The sequence below is a fragment of the Peromyscus californicus genome, unplaced genomic scaffold (assembly GCF_007827085.1).
Source record: "Peromyscus californicus insignis strain IS unplaced genomic scaffold, ASM782708v3 Scaffold_6__1_contigs__length_162567912, whole genome shotgun sequence".
Classification (NCBI taxonomy): domain Eukaryota; kingdom Metazoa; phylum Chordata; class Mammalia; order Rodentia; family Cricetidae; genus Peromyscus; species Peromyscus californicus.
The window spans coordinates 44684826-44699227 of NW_026294584.1; the positions used below are offsets into that span (position 1 = coordinate 44684826).

Consider the following 14402-nt stretch of genomic DNA (forward strand, 5'->3'; position numbering starts at 1 on the left):
TCGGTTCTTTTTATGAACACTCCAAAAACAAGACAACAGCAGTGGCTGATTCAATATGCGCCATGCAGGAAAACAATAAGGAAAAAAAATAAGGGTTTTTAATAAGCACTTGGAAAGGCTGTAATTAAATCTCGGGCTCTGTTTGGGAAACAAGAATCTCATTTAGTGCTTTTGCCCCTGTGCTCCCTAACATCTGCACCCGTGTTTTGTGCTGGGCAATTACCGCGTCCTCGGTGGCTTGATTAACAAATACAGGTGCGGATTTGCTCCGGAGAGAGAACCTGGGATGGAAGTTGGGGGCGGGGGCAGGGGGTTGTGGGAGCTGGGAAGATTTGGCTGTCCCCAACAGGTGTCTTGTGGACTTAGGGGAGCCTGAGAAAGAAGAGCTGCTGGCTACAGGGAAGGAAGAAGGCAGGGAGGGGAGACGCTCTTTCTGCCCCTGCCTGCTTTTCTTAGCGTCCCTTTCCACCAAGGAGCCAAGGGTTGTGGAAGTGGAGGGCTTGTCTGCCTTAGAATTCAGGGACTTTTCAAGCACCTTAGCCAGCCTAAAGTGATGGCATACACCTGCAATGTAATCCCCACACTTGGGAGGTGGAGGCAGAATATAGAGTTTGAGGTCATGTTCAATTACATATAGAGTTCAAAGCCAGCCTGGGTAACATAAAAACCTGACTAAAAAAAACAAAATCCAAACCAAAACCAACCAGCCAACCAACCAAACATCAAACACAAAAACAAAACCCAATCAATCCCACCAATAAACCACCATGCCAACAACCAAATGAACAAAGCTATGACCAAAGAAGAAGAGACTTCTGGTAAGACAGTGGGAGGCTGGTGACTGGGGATTGTGTGTCCCCAGAGCTTTTCTTTTCAGGAAAATCTCTGAGTTGCGTAGGATGGGCTTGTTTCCTCTACGTGCTGCCGTTAAAAGCATCGGCCCTTGTCACGGGCCTCTGCCTGTCCCGTAGAGACACCAGACCTTCCCTCATGGTGTTTGTCCTATTTGTCCTGAAAAGCCACCCATGGCCATTCAGAATCCTTTCCAGGTCACTAGTGTTACTGTTCTAGCTCTGCTTTCTATAAAGGGAAGTCGGGGCACAAGGTTAGGCAGCACCCCGAAGCTAACATAGGCAGTAGGGTATAGGGCTAGCTCTTTGCTCCAGGCATCTGGTCCCAGAGCCCTCACTGTCTACCCCACACCTCCTACTCCCTCTGCTTGTCTAGCAGAGACGTTTCCTATTCTGTTTCTTCTCCATCTTCTGGAGCCCAGTTCTCAGGCATTTAACAGAAGGCCTGCTGGGAGAGAGGGGAAGAGCATCAATATTTTGCCGTTAGACTCTGTTTTCCTGAAGGCCACTGTCCCAAGGATGTGGTCTTGGGGCATGCACTGGTAGCAGATGATTATCTGCAAGCTTGGGCAGGGCTACCAAACCTGAAAGCATTTTCTGAGTGGTTTCTTCAAGTATTTTAAAAAGATTTTTATTTTATTTTTATGTGTATGAGTGTTTTGCCCACATGTATATATCTATGTACCACATGCACGCAGTGCCCAGAGAAGCAAGAAGAGGGCAATGGAACTGGAGTTACAAACAGTTGTAAGCTGCCATGTGGGTGCTGGGAATCAAACCCAGTCCTCTAGAAGAGTAACAAGTACTCTTAACTGCTGAACTACTTCTCTAGCCCCTCCCCAATTTTGTTTTTGTTTTTGTTTTTCGAGACAGAGTTTCTCTGTGTAGTTTTGGTGCCTGTCGTCGATCTCACTCTGCAGACCAGGCTGGCCTCGAACTCACCGAGATCTGCCTGACTCTGCCTCCCGAGTGCTAGGATTAAAGGCATGCACCACCACTGTCCAACTTGTCCTTCCCCAAATCTTAATGCACTATTCAAATGTTCTCTTCTGTGAAGATATAAAGGTTTGTATGCTTTGTCCAAAGTCCAGGTCAAGTTGGCAGCACCCGGAGGGCTGGGAGAACATGCTGGCATTGATACTTGATTTATTTATATGCTAGCTCCTTTTATGGCTCTCTGATACAGAGCTTGAATCCTTTGGGAAGACTGCACCTTCCCTTCCAACCCTCCATGACTTCCAGCAAAGGACTCTTCCTCTCAGAGTCTCAAGGACAGATGGATTTCCTTCTAGAGACTGTGTCCAACTTCGTGGTGCTGCCTTATGGCTTTGAGACCCTCCACCCTTACCACGGCTGTTGTCAGTTCTAGCCAGAAGCTGGCTCTGGTCCTTCCTTCCTCAGTGTCACCCAGCAACTCCCTATGCCAGCTGGAAGGAGCCCTGTTTGGTGTGTGTGCTCACGGTAATTCCTGAGCCTGGTGCCAGGCTCCTGGAGAAGATCCGGGATTCTGGAGGAACCAGCCCCCACTTGCCAGTGCTTAGAACAGAATCTCCCACTTGCTGAGATGGAGGAGGAACGCTCTTGATGCTCTGCTCACTGCTGCTGCCTTGTCTGAGGCTTCTGGGGCTGCTGTCACCTGCTGCTGCTGTGGCTGATGGGGCCACAGCCTTTGGGGAGAGTTGTCTGAATCAACTCAACAAAGGAGGGAGGCAGGGAGAAGAGATGGGTGAGTCTCACTCCAAATAAGGAGAGATCAATTAATATTCTTGGAACTAACTCTCTTAGCTGTATGTATCATCTGCCATCAGGAAGCCAGTGCAAATGGCTAAAACCCAGACACAGACTAGAGCAGCAGGCCATTCTTTTCAAGCTGGGATGCTCTGCTTGGGGCAGCCTTGAGCTGACACTTCACCATTACCCTTACATGCTAATTGCAAACTTTGGAAAACACCTGAGGATGTCATTAATAACACCACCTGCCATGCATATTATACTTACTTCTGGGAGCTCTGCTGACAGAGAATGCATGATTTCGTTTATTGTCATTGACATGCTGGAGGGTGGCACCTCCCCCAGCCCCTTTCAGATTCAGATCCAGAGGCCAGGGAGATCATTGCATGTTAATGGCTAAATCAAGTTTCAGTCCCAAGCCATTGCTCCTTTGTTGAATTTCCTTAACAGACTCTTGAAGGTAGGCGTCTTTAGAGAGACGTCTTGTCACCAGGGCTGTTTAGCATGCTGTAGGAGAAGGCAGGTAAAGTATCTGATGATTGCTTTCCAAGGTGGCTGCTACACTGGTGCCTGTGTTGGTTGGCTTCATGAGGGCTGTTGCTGAAGTACCACTGGTGGCCAGACTTTGCCCAGGGTGCAGGTGGGTGGGAAGCCAGTCTACAGCTGTGGCTTTTACATTGTCTGCCAAGTCTGACTGCCAAGTTCTGCCTCATAGGTTCTGGCACATTGTCTTCACCAATGGTTTGTAAAGGGTCCAACCCTAATCTGTTATGATGAACCTGAACAGACATGGCTCTACCCTAGGTCGGTCTGTCTGAAACAAAGAACATACCATTTGGGCATCAGATGCCTTGGTGGTTCAGTCATGGTTAAAGAGAGCACCAGGCTTTCCTCACTGACCATTCCTTTTCTACCCCCAGCCCCGTGCAAACCTGTGAGCAATGACTTTTCATCACATTGGAAGTGAAGAAGTAAAATCAGGCGTGACTCTCATTAGTATCAGCACTGTGTTAGATAATTTCCCCATGGCTATGACAAGATACCTGACAACTGAGGAGAGGAAGAGTTTATCCTGGCTCACAGTTTATGGGTGTAGATCACATGGTAGAGAACACATGGTGTAGTCCCATGGTAGAGGAGACATGGTGTAGTCATCATAGTAGAGGAGACATGGGGTAGTCACCATGGTAGAGGAGACATGGGGTAGTCATCATGGTAGAGGAGACATGGGGTAGTCATCATGGTAGAGGAGACATAGTGTAGTCCCCATGGTAGAGGAGACATGGTGTAGTCCCATGGTAGAGGAGACATGGTGTAGTCCCCATGGTAGAGGAGACATGGTGTAGTTCACTATGGTAGAGGAGACATGGGGTAGTCATCATGGTAGAGGAGACATGGGGTAGTCACCATGGTAGAGGAGACATGGTGTAGTCCCATGGTAGAGGAGACATGGGGTAGTCCACATGGTAGAGGAGACATGGGGTAGTCACCATGGTAGAGGAGACATGGTGTAGTCCCCATGGTAGAGGAGACTTGGTGCAGTCCCCATGGTAGAGGAGACATGGTACAGTCCCCATGGTAGAGGAGACATGGTGTAGTCCCCATGGTAGAGGAGACATGGTGTAGTCCACATGGTAGAGGAGACATGGGTAGTTCACTATGGTAGAGGAGACATGGTGTATTCCACTATGGTAGAGGAGACAGGTGTAGTTCACTATGGTAGAGGAGACATGGTGTAGTCCCCACAGTAGAGGAGACATGGGGTAGTCATCATGGTAGAGGAGACATGGTGTAGTCATCATGGTAGAGGAGAGAGTAAAAAGGAAAAATTAAAGATCTCATCATGGAAGCTGCAGCATGACACAGTGAGTCAGTCAGTAAACCCTTTTGTCCATACATCTTTACTTGCAAGTGTTCATTGCAAAGAGTCATTGGTCTGGTTCGAGGCCTCTGGTTTCTGCTATACTATTGACGCTGGGCCCTCACTAGGACTCTTCCTGGGTATATTGTTGTTGCCCTATGTTGTGGAGATCCTGAAGCTCCCAAGTCTTTGGGCCAGGTCCTTTCATGTGCTCCAGCAGATTACAGATGGAGTGGATGTTGGGGTGGGCAAGTCATAACCCTGGTTCTGGGCTTGGGCAGCTGCAGGGTGGGTCCACCAGCCACTTCTCCCCTGTCCTCACCACCAGCATTACCCTGGCTAATTTACCTCTTGCAGCAATGAACAAGGGGTGGGGCCAGTTCTCCTGCTTTCATGCCCTCAGAGTTGGCCTTCCCAGACCTTCACCATCTGGGCCAGCTCTATTTTGTTGCCCAGGCAAGACACAGGGGCCACTCTTCTGAGTGCTGCAGCTGGTGAGGGGTAGTGACAACCCTCCTGCTCTTATGACTCCAGGGCCAGCTCCTCCACCTGTCTCAGGCATTGATGGGTGGGAGGTGGGGGAGGAGAGGGCATCTCTCTTCTGCCCACACTACCACATGTGTGATGAGTAATGGGGACAACTCTCCTTGGCTCATAACATCGAGGCTGGATCATCCTTGCCTTCGACCACTGGGCAACTCTGCTGTGCTCTGAGGGGTAGAGCTTGTTTGCCTAGTGCTGCAGCTAGTAATGGGGAAGATCAGCTCTCAGGTCTAGTGTAGGCAGTTAGGGGTGAGGAGTAAGGGGGGCATCTCTCACCCTCCCATACTATCACATGACAGATGAGTAGTGGGGACAGCTCTCCCATACTATCACATGACAGATGAGTAGTGGGGACAGCTCTCCCATACTTACAACCTCGGGGCTGGCTCACCCACACCTCCACCAACAAGGTTGGCTCTATTGTGTTACCCAGGTGAGGTGCAGGGTCTGTTCTCCCAAGTGTTGCAGCTGGTCGGGGGCAGGGACAGCTCTCCCACCTGCCCCAGGTGTTGATGGGCAGCGGGGGAGGACAGCTCTTCTCCACTTATGCCACCTCAAGACAGATGAGTAATGGGGACAGCTCTCCCTGGTTCACTACTTCGGGGCTGGCTCACCCACACCTGCACTAATGGGGTTGTTGGCACTGATTTTAAGAGAAACGTTTTAAGTTTTTTCCCCGATTAATATAATGTTGGCTCTAGGTTTGTTATATATAGTCTTTATTATTTGAGATATATTCCTTCTATTCTGAGTTTCTTCAGGAGTTTCAACAAAGAGATGTTGGATTTTGTCTGAAGTCTGTTCTGTACCTATTGAGGTGACCACATGGTTTCTAACCTTGGAATTATTTATGTAATTTATAACATTGATTTATTTGCATGTATTGAACCATCTTTGCATCCCTGGAATAAAGGCAGTAATATCACAATGAATCATCTTTTTGATGTGCCCTTGAATTTGATTTGAAAGTATTTTGTTGAGAATTTCTGTGTCTATGTTAGTTGGGAATACTGGTCTGCAATTATCTTTTCCCTTACATCTTCAGCTGCTTTTGGTATCAGGGTAATCTTGGGAATTTTTATGTGATTCACAGTATGTATATGAATCATGGATTTTGCTCTGTAATTTTCTTTTTGGGTTACATCTTTGGGTAATTCTAGCTTTGTAAGAGAGAGTTCAATAATGTTCCTTCTTTTCCTATTTTCTGGAATAGTTTAATAAGCATTGATGTTAATTCTTCAAAGGTCTAGTAAAATTCACCAGTCAATCTATCTAGGCATAGTCATTTTTAATTTAAGAAATTCTTAATCACTGCATCAATTTCACTGCTTACAACAGAACTGCTTAAATTGTTTATCTCATCTTGTTTTAATTTGGTAAGTCATATGCATTTATAAATTCATCTATTTCTTTTAGATTTTCAAGTTAGTAGAATTTATTTATTTTTCCTTAGGTAAGACCTAACAATTCTTTGAATTTCATTACTATCTGTTGTAATATTTTCCCTCGAATCTCTCATTTTATTAATTTGGGTCTTCTCTCTCTTTCTTCTGGTTAGTTAGGCTAAGGGTGTGTCCATTTTGTTTATCTTGTCAAAAAACCAACTCTTTGTTTTGTTGATTCTTTGAATTGATTTTTTTCCCCATTTCATTAATTTCTGCTCTGATTTTTAGGATTTCTTTCAGTCTACTGCTTTGGAATTTAGTTTGTTTTCTCTGAGTTCTTTCTTTTGTAAATTTTATTTTCCCTTTAAAAATGTATATGTATGTATGCCGTGTGTGTGCAGGAGCTCATAGATGCCAGAAGAGGGCAGCAGATCCCCTGGATTTGGAGTTATAGGTGGTTTAGAGCACCTGGCCCGGGTGCTGGGAACTTAGAACCTCTGGAAAAGCAGCAAGCAGTTTTAACCACTGAATTATCTCACTAGCCCTTCTGATTTCTTTTTTTTAATTTATTATTATTTTTGTTTGTTTTGTATTCAAGACAGGGTTTCTCTGTGTAGCTCTGGCTGTCCTGGAACTCACTCTGTGACCAGGCTGGCCTTGAACTCAGAGATCTGCCTGCCTCTGCCTCCTGAGTGCTGAGATTAAAGGTGTGTACTATCACTATTCAGCTTGCCATTCTGATTTCTTTTTTTCCCCTCTAAATAGCATTTTTATTGATTCTTTGGGAATTTTACATCATACATCCCCATCACACTCAGCTTGTTTCTGAGGTCCATTTGCCTGAAACACTTTTCTGACCCTTTTACCCTACGGTGGTGTCTATCTTTGGTGGTAAGGTACATTTCTTGGAGGTAACAAATAAATAGCTCCTGCTTTCTGACCCGTCCAGTATACTAGCCTGTAACCTTTTGATTGTGGATTTGAGACCTTTAAGATTCAGAGTTGTGCCGGGCGGTGGTGGCGCACGCCTTTAATCCCAGCACTCGGGAGGCAGAGCCAGGCGGATCTCTGTGAGTTCGGGGCCAGCCTGGACTACCAAGTGAGTTCCAGGAAAGGCGCAAAGCTACACAGAGAAACCCTGTCTCGAAAAACCAAAAAAAAAAAAAAAAAAAAAAGATTCAGAGTTGTTACTGAAAGTTTTTGATTGTTGTGGATTTTTTTTAGCTCCCTTTCCCCCTCTTGATTATCTCTTATTCTAACATGGTTTATTATTTCCTTTCGCTAGATTTGGCATTTCTCTTCAGTCTAAAATGTTCCTTCAAGCATCTTCGGTGGAAGTGCTTGGCTGCCATAGGTTCTTTCAGTCTATTTGTATCATGGAATTCATTTACGGCAGATGCTTTTTCTGGTATAGTAGTATGACTTGGCTGCTATTATCTCCCAGAACATGGAATATACAGTTCCAAGCCCCTGTGGCTTTTAAAGTTTTTGAGTTTTAGCTGACTTTGGTTTATGCTTGAGTTTTATGTGGTGTTGTTCTCATGGATTTTCCTTTCTTTGTGACTTGATTTTCTTTCTTGCCACTTTCAACATACTTCGTTTGTTCTGAATATTCACTGTTTTAAGTGTGATATGGTGAGAGGATGTTCTTTCCTGGTGTTGTTTGGCGTCCTAAAAGCCTCCTGTCTCTGCATTGACATCTCTTTTCCTAACCATGGGAAAATTTCTGTTACAATTCTTTTGATTTTGTATCTTATGCCTTTAGAATGACAGTCTTCTTTGAACATAACCAGTAGATGTGATCTTTTCAGAGTGTGGCTTGTGTCTTGGAATCCCCACCGATTCCTTCTTGTTTTATCTTTGTCTTTGCTGAGTATTCCTGTTCCTCTACTTTGTCTTTAATCTCAGGCATCCTGTCTCTTCCTCAATCCAGTCTATTGCTAAAACCTCCTCCAAAAGCTTTTTTTTAAAAAAAAAAAAATTTGACTATTTTTTTATTTCCAGCATTTCAGATTTATTTTCCTTTAGTATTTTTATCTCTTCATTGAATTCCTCTTTCACATCATCCATCATCTTCCTTATTTAATTCAGCTATTTGTTTGTGTCTCTGAGCAAACATAATCATTCTTCTGAGTTCTCTGTCCAGGATCTCATCTGACTCACTAACACTAGGAGCCATTACAGTAGGGTTAAGGAGTTAATTTGTTTTTCCATGTTTCTTCTGTTACTTGGTGTTAGGATTTAAGCATCTGGTGTTATTTTACTACTTGGTTTATTATTTTTAAAAATCAACTATGTATTCTTTTAGTTGAAGTATTTGCCATGTTCAAAAGGGACTTGGATGCAGTAGAACTTAGTATTTAGTTCAGAAATTAATTCAGAACCTCAGGGTATCTAGTGTAAGTTCTGTATTATTCCCTGAGTAAGATGCTAACTGTGAGAGTAAGCAAGGCTGTTTGATGATAGCAATGTGCAACTGTCATACCAGCTACTAAAGAACAGTGGCCCCTTAGACGTCAGTGACTGTTGGGGGATTAAAAACAAACAAACAAACAAACACACAAAACAAGAATTCAGATTTTAGTTAATAAGATCAGGAGTGAGAGCCTGTGGTACACATCTTTAATCCCAGGCCTCAGTAGGTAGAGGCAGGCAGATTTCTGTGAGTTCGAGTCCAGTCTGGTCTACAAATCGAGTTCTAGGACAGCCAGGGCTGTTACACACAGAAACCCTGTCTAAAAATGTTAAAAAAAAAAAAAAAAAAGGACTGAGAGGGAAGTAGGGTGGGGAAGGATAGGAAATAAATCCTAGATCTACTTTAAAAACAAGACAAAACAGCTGAGCTGGAGGGAAAGCTGAGATATGGTTAGGGCCCATGGATTTTAGAGACTGTTGAATGTATAGAAGGTTACAATCAAGAAATAAAGGGAGGAGAGAATTATGAGAGAAGGAAGAAAAGATGTAGGACTAAGTGGTGGAGTAAATGAAATACGGCTGAAAAGTAAAGCGTGTCCTATAGGACACTGGGTGGAGAAACATGAACAGCAGTCCCAGAACCTAACTGAACAGACAAAGCAAAGCAAAACCATCCGGAGACGCATGTGCGCGAGCAGAAATGAAATAATAGGAAATGAGAGGTAAAGAGAATACTTACGGAGCGAATCGCTGGTACAGCCACGCTGAGTTGAAAGGGGATGTCTCCAGCTCTCCTGGGCTGGAGTAGGTTTCACACAGCAGTGTGTGCTGGAGGGGAGAGTGGGACTCACCGGCCTCTGCAGCCTCAGTGTTTGTGGGGTTCTGGCCCTTGGGGCAGGGGTGGTTGTAAGTCCTTTTCTGGTTGTTCCTGGACTTCTGCCCTTTTCCAGTAGCGTCTTCTGGTTGCACAGGTTCAGAGTACATGTAGAGAAACACTTCCCTTGCAGTTTCTACTGCTCCTGCCAGGGCAGCTTTATTCGGCAGGCCAGCGATGCCAATTGGAGAGGACTTCCAGCTGGGCTCCTAGTCTCAGCTCTCCTCCCTGGTGGACCTTATCTTCTAAGAAGGCACGTGGCAGCTGAAAGTGCAAAACCACGCCTGCTTAGCACGTCGTGGGGTGTGATAAATGTTAGGAAGAACAATGAAGCAAGAGCGGAGGATGCAGGAAAGGATGTTCCAGGTGTGCAGGAGGACCTGGGTGAGAATCGGCAGGGACTGGGGAAGCCAACCACACAGTTACTCAGGCGTGGGGTTATATAAAAGCTATGGGGTTGAGGAGACATGTGGGAGACATTTGCCCACTCGGTAACGTGCTTTATGAGCAAGAATTAAGACCTGAGTTTGGACTCCCAGCACGCATGTAAAAGCTGGGTGTAATGGCACGTGCCTGTGACCCCAGTGCTTGTGGCAGAAATAAATGGATTCCTAGAGTTCACTGGCCAGCCAGTGCAGCCAATCAGTGAATTCCAGGTTCAGCGACAGACTGTTTCGAAAACTAAAGTGGAGAGTGATAGAGGAAGACATCCAGGGTCAACCTCAGATCTCCAATACATACACATGTACGCATGCACTACTGTGCCGGCGTGCACACACACACACATACATACCCCTCATAGATACACAACACACACACACACACACACACACACACACACACACACACACACAACACACACACACACGGAGGAAATATCAAATGCAAAGGTTTGACGCAAGAGTCAAACAATAGCAAGGGGGCCAGTATGGCCAGATTAATAGCAGTAATGACAGTGTCAGCAAAACCAATGAGACAGTAGTGTTACATCTGCCAGGTGACTAGGCCAAGGTTATGTAGCTGCTATGTGAAAAAGCTTAGCCCAGGCAGCTGGAATACAGGCCTGCCTTCTTCACCAGCAAATGGAAGGATGCAGAGAGGAGTTTGCAGGATTTGTCAAGTACAGTCAGCTTCCTAAAGAAAGGTGCTGTGCACGTGTGTAGAGGAAAAGGCACTTTCCCTGTGCAGCGACTGTTAGTAAACTTATCGTGTCTTTGTGGACACCCAGCTACAGCAGCTGTGAATAAAACCAGAAGGAAGAGGCATCAGAAACAAGAGCCTATGGCTGATAATGGAAGATTGTTTTCCTGGAAGCCCCTACCAGGCCTCCCTCCTTCCTGCTGGCTTGGGCACTGACTGTGGTGCTGAATACTGATGTGCTAAATGCAGGGTGAGGTTGGCCGTGGTGGGTGATTTTTGCTGGTGCACCAGTCAGTGTCAGGGCTGCTGCAGTGTCTGAGGCATGACGTCAGCCTGGGCACGTGACGAAGGCAGGATGGAAGAAGGCAAAAATGAGGTCATCCAGTCCATTTCTGGTTCTAGTACTGGTCCATGGTACATGAAACATAGTGGTCTTAGGGGTCCAAGCCTGGGGGATGCTGGCTAGATGGCTTTGCCGTGACAGAAGCTGGAAGTGCCCACCAGCCTCCTAGTTTTGAGTAGTGATCACAGTCGGCCACATGTCCTGTGATTCTAGTTCATGAACATTTCAGATTCTTTTGTGCTCATTGGTTTTCCAGTCTGCTGTGATTAAAGCCTGCCTTCAGTTTCTCTGCCTTCAGGAAACTACACAATTTCTCTTTAGAAGTATAGGTTGTATGTGTAGCTTATCTCATATGATCAAATCGTTTTCTCTTTCCATTCCATTGTCCTATTTCATTTGCAGTTCTCACGAATGTACAATTCTGGGTACATGAGAGATCTGCAAAAAACAAAACAAAACTAAACAAAAAAACCCCCCAAACCAAACCAAACCAAAACAAAACAAAAACCCTTACATCTTTTTGCATTTCCGTCTTCAACAAGTTTATTGTCCTCCTTCTTTCTTTCTTTCTTTCTTTCTTTCTTTCTTTCTTTCTTTCTTTCTTTCTTTCTTTCTTTCTTTCTTTCTTTCTTTCTTTCTTACCAGAGCCACAATTGCCCTTGTAGTGTTAAAAAAAAAAATCTTACGTGTTAAGCCAGTTGAGGTTTTAAAAGATGATGACTCATTCTGCATGTGTTAAGTACTATAGAAGGAGGGGAGAAATGGGAGGGAGGAACCAAGCAAGGGTTGGGGGAATCAAAGGAAACAATATATTTATGGTCCTTTGCAAGGATGGTAATTATATTGCATTTTGCAAGTTAATTATGAAAAGTATGGATTACCTTGGCTTGTCCTAAATGGCTGCCCCAGATGGCAGCTTGCCAGGCTCTTGGTCTTTTATGGATACCAAGATTACGTGTTTGAGTTATTGACCGCATTGCCTCATTATTCTAGTTCTTTGGCCTCGATATTTGAGTAAGGCGAATAAATTTGATACTTCGTTGGAGGCCTGATACTTCCTGGAGGTTAAGGGGAAGGAGAAGGACAAGGAGGGCCTCTGATCAACCACAAGCCCCACCACTCCCACCCCCCCAGCAACCAGATCTGTCCCACCTAAGTGTCATGGCTTCTTTTCTCCATTATGTTTCTCAGGAATCCGGCAGCTGCTTTTGTAACCTGGACAACAGTAATACACTAAGTGGCAGAGCGTGTTCTCAGCTCCGGGAGAAACTTGCAGATGTGTGAGGACCAGAGGGACGCCACAGAGAAAGCATCAACTTTCCAGTGAGCCTGGGCCCAGTGCCGATCATCTGCCAGCCAAGAATCTCTGCAAGCAGGAAAGAGAAAATGAGTGCTTCCCCTCCCCTGTCGCCATGTCACTCGTCTGTCTGTCTGTCTGTCTGTCTCTACCTCTGCCTCTCTGTCTATGCCTCTCTCTCTCTCCCTGTGTGTTGTGTTAGGCTGAGTGAGTGTTGAGAGTTTCAGAGATGCTCTAAGAGCTAGGAGGAGTGTAGTGTGGAAGGACCAGTGAGGAAGGAATGATCATAAGATAACCCATTGGGAAGAAAAGCAAACGGAAAGAAGTGAAAGGAAGTGTATCATTAAATTATTAATGTATTATTACATTAAAGAAAGAGGAAAGAACAGGGCCAGCGAATGCAAGGATGAATGTGGAAATTACGAGAAAGGAGTTGGCTGGGCAGGGAGATGCCATTGCAGGTTGGCATACAGAGGTCCTGGGGAAGAGATGGCAGCCAGTGTCGGTGAAGAGGGAAATGAGAATGGGCAAGAAGGATGGGTGGACTGACAAGGGAGAGGAGCCAAAGACACACAAAGGAAATGAACAGCCCACGGTCACAAGAAACCAGAGATGAGATAGATGGTGACATTACCAGAAGGCAGAGACTGGAAGACAAAAGACAACTTAAGCCATTTTCTGGTCTGTTAAGTCACCCTGGCAGCACAATGTACTGGGAAATGATGTCTGCCTGTGATCATTGTTTACTTAGAAAGCTGGCTGACATGAGCCGAAATTAACACAATAGGATGGAAAATTGCTAATAAAACAAAAATCCCTGCCGTTAGATTTTCATAGCCTAATTATTCAGCACGTTACTCACTAATGGCACGAGACATTACCATGCTAATGTGTCGCCTGCATATGTCGAGGAGGAAGGGTGGGAGGGACTTTGACTCTGGGCAAATGGAGAAATCCCGCATTCCCAGATGGAGGACGGGTGAGATGAGCAGGGTACCAGTGGCTAAGGAAGGGGAAGTCATGGACTTCTCCAGGCCTGCGCAGGAATTAAAGCCCTGGGTTGTGTTCAACTGCGTTCATCAAAGCCCTGCAGGTCCTTCCAACCCAAGCTGCTCTCTGCATCTACCTTGTGTCTTAGCTGTCCGTGGATCACGTGGCCGGCCGTGAACAAGATCCGAGGACAAATAACAGGAAGCAAAGTCTGTATCCAAGTGTTCCTCCTGCCGGCACGAACCTGTTTTGTTTACTTCCTCACCTGCCACCGTCTGATCGCTCATTCAGGTCACACACAGTTAATTCATTTGTGTTCTTGCTTTTATTGTAAATCTGTTCTCTTTTTCTAGGAGACACTCTTAATTGTCCTAGACAAAGTTAAAAAAAATAAAAGACCCTGAAGTCCAGACACTATCACTTTTCTTAGAAGTTCATTATTTCCTCCAGCTGTAGATTCACAGAGCCAGGCATGCTCGCAGTATTAGCCAAATGGCTCTTTCTGGGCCATGTGGTAGGCGCAAAGACCAGCCTTTCCCCCCAAGATATTCTAATTCTCCTGGGGGACCTGAGGTGAGCAGCACATTACAAAGGAGATTTTCAGTGAAGGGAAAAGAGCTGGGAGAGGGTCTTCATGTCTCATGTTTGTGGAGGATGGTGACAGAGCTGCTCCAGGAGACTGTCTTTGTCAGCTTTGAACAGTCCTGCAACTACAGTCTGTCTCTAAGATGGGCAGTCAGAGGCTGGAAGGCTTGCCTGAATGTGTGTGTGTGTGTGTGTGTGTGTGTGTGTGTGTATGTGTGTGTGTGTGTGTATGTGTGTGTGTGTGTACGTGCACAGGCGTGTTTGCTGGACTCTACCGCTAGCATGGCAGGCTCTGGTAGTTGTAGCCATCTTTTCCTCACTCAGGAAACAGCAATGTCCTTTCTAGCAAACCTATTCTGAGGGGTGAGGATATAGCTCGGGGGTGGA

At 45.5% G+C, this 14402-nt stretch overlaps 1 long non-coding RNA gene across 10 annotated transcripts in view; it reads left to right on the forward strand.

Annotated features, from left to right (window-relative positions):
• The window catches only part of LOC128098787 (uncharacterized), a 102579-nt gene that overhangs the window by 1803 nt on the left and 86374 nt on the right, over positions 1-14402 (forward strand). For 7 of the 10 annotated variants that reach the window (XR_008214327.1, XR_008214320.1, XR_008214324.1 and 4 more), the window contains one exon: positions 12335-13721. This is a non-coding gene — a long non-coding RNA (uncharacterized LOC128098787). Of the gene's footprint in view, positions 1-355; positions 2578-12334; positions 13722-14402 lie in introns of those variants that run through there. The other 3 variants (XR_008214323.1, XR_008214329.1, XR_008214325.1) reach the window with 3 other exon arrangements.